Source organism: Heloderma suspectum, chromosome 2 (assembly GCF_057233095.1).
Source record: "Heloderma suspectum isolate Gila_16-S chromosome 2, 16-S_ref, whole genome shotgun sequence".
NCBI classification, from domain to species: Eukaryota; Metazoa; Chordata; class Lepidosauria; order Squamata; family Helodermatidae; genus Heloderma; species Heloderma suspectum.
The window spans coordinates 70,651,554-70,654,095 of record NC_139459.1 but is presented as its reverse complement, the minus strand read 5'-3'; the positions used below and the strand labels follow the sequence as shown (position 1 = coordinate 70,654,095).

General features: G+C 41.3%; 1 protein-coding gene across 3 annotated transcripts in view; it reads left to right on the top strand.

Moving 5' to 3' along the window:
* FBXL17 (F-box and leucine rich repeat protein 17) overlaps positions 1-2,542 on the top strand; it is a 253,495-nt gene that overhangs the window by 197,735 nt on the left and 53,218 nt on the right. The gene's annotated exons all lie outside the window — the stretch shown is intronic.

Here is a 2,542-nt window from a genome sequence, read left to right as displayed (position 1 = left end):
GCTCGGCAAGCAGAGCTCGGGGTTGCAGGCGGGGGGGGGTTCTGCCGGATTCCTGGACAGAATTGGGCGCCTGCACCATCCCTACCAATGAGAGAGGGAAAGATGTAGACAGTGACAAGAAGCAGGGGAGTGGGAACAGAGAATGAAAGAAAGACACTAGCTATGAAGCATCAACTGATGTTTATAATGGTGGCCGATGAAAGATCTCTTTGAAATTTGACCTGGGTTTTGTAATGGCAGTTTATCTCTGCTTCCCATTTCTATAATTGGACTATTAGGAGCAGATTTAATTAGCCACATAAACATTCCCTCTCCCCACACCATGTCACTGGTTTGGGTGGGCTCCTTGTCAGTAGTACTTGGAATGGAGCATGTAAGTAACCAAGTTGTTATCCTCATAAACTGAGATGGGAGAAATAGTGACCGTATAACATATTGTGTGTCCTGCAGTTGTTTCATTGCTTTTATCATTATCAATTATCTTGCAGGATGAGACCTGGGATGAATGGGAATAACAACATTATATGGGATATGGGGTGTAATCTTACACGGCATACTTAGGATCATCCGCTACACCATAGTTACTGTCTTTATCAACCATGTCAAACTCTCTGTCAAAGTAGGTTATGGGTGCTTTCCCCTGCTTTCTTTTGTTTGCTCTGTGTGTGTACCCCTGTACTGCCATGCCCTACTCTTTTAAATTATATAGATAAATATTTGGTTTAATAAAGTGAGGCCTTTGTTTTAACTTGCCTGTTTGCTATGTTTTGTTTATTTGTTTGTTTTTATACCTTTGTTCATAACATACACTTGAACACCGAGATCTGACTGAAGTACTGGGATATTCATCAAGCATATATTTGCTATACAAGCAGGTTGGACAGATGCCATCACTGATGGTATTATTATGGGTAGTGCTTATGGCATTTTGGACATCTCTTCAATTATAAGCACAGTCTATTGCCAATTCTATCCTCACTAAGACCTAAGATGCATGCAAGATACATACAATTTGAGATTAACTTAATGTATAAAATTCTTTAAAAATATGAGTAGTGTAACTGGGTCTAAATCTATAACTCACAGTTCTCAGTGAGCTGGTTGTCCGTATACAAGACCTATACATGTATAGCCACAGCTCCTGCTTTTAGGTTGAGAAATCTTGTCACACTTGTTCATGATAGCTTCCAAGAGCTTGGATATGGAGATACCAACATCAGCTAAACCTGTCCCCATGTGTTGATGTGAGGACTGGGGTTACATGTTTTTCCTAACTGTATGCAGTGTAATGTATGCACACTTGAATCTGTGGTAGAAATAACAGGTGTTTGCATGTAAGAGGGGTGCGTATGGGGGTGTACAGTCTTGTTTTATGACCTCCTGCTTCAAAGAAGTAAGATATGACTGATGTAAAGAGGCAAGAATGGGGAGGATGAAGGCATGAGAAAAGATACATGAGTGGAGGTATGATCTGAAGATGAATGGATGAGAAGGGAGGCAGATAGAGGAGTAGATTTAAGATAATGGGGTCATTAACTGAAGGAGGGAGGCATTTTTATAGAGGATGCAGATAAGCATGAAATGGGAAGGGGGAAGAAGGGGTCATGTGAGGCTGGGTGGAGCCAAGGAAATGGCTGGTCAAACTGACTGTTTTTTTAAAATTCAGAATAATGGGGAAAGAGAAGAATATAGTGTAAAGATTGATGAGGAAGGTAGAAAAAAGTGTAGCATAAGATAGACTGAATAGATAGACACAACCTTTGTGTGCATTCAGCAACAACAAAAACAGATTAATGAAATATTGCAGATATGCATACCCACCCTATTCAACAAATGACAGTTCCAACAATTTGGATACACAGCAAAGAAGAATTATTTTAGTCCCTCAAAAATATGGATCCAAATTAGATGAAAATAAATACACCTGATTTGTCCAGTAAACTAGAAACCCATTATTTGCTCAACAACGACCAGGCTTCTGGGCTGGATCCAATGCACAGATGTCTATACACATACTCCTATACCTAAAATGATTTAGGCATATATAGCCACGTGTTTTAGTGCATATGTAAAGAAAGAGCCCTTCAGGAGGGCTGATAATTTGCAAAATGAACTCATACAACCTTCTTAGTGAAAAAGAAGGCTCCAGCTATGAACACAAACACAGTATCAGGCAACCACAAAGCTGTGGGTCTTGTAAACATTGCACACTCAACTACAGGCTGACATAGCCTCCCTCCTTCTGTTTTCTTCAGCCTATTGTGTCCCTACAAGCCAGTACCCCCCCCCCGTGTGTGTGTGGGGGGGTTATTTGCCACTACTACACTAGTTTCCACTGCAATTCAGGTTTATTAACATTCCTTTAGTATCCAGATCATCAAGAGCTCCTAGATTGGTGCTCCCTCCTCACAGTGCCACTGCTGCTCAGCTACCACAACGTGTGGTTGTGGGGTGAGTGAGCAAGGTAGCCAGAACTTCATCTGTTCCATTCTCAGCAGCCTATGAGCATGTGCTGTTGCTGCTTCATTCTGCCACTCATCAC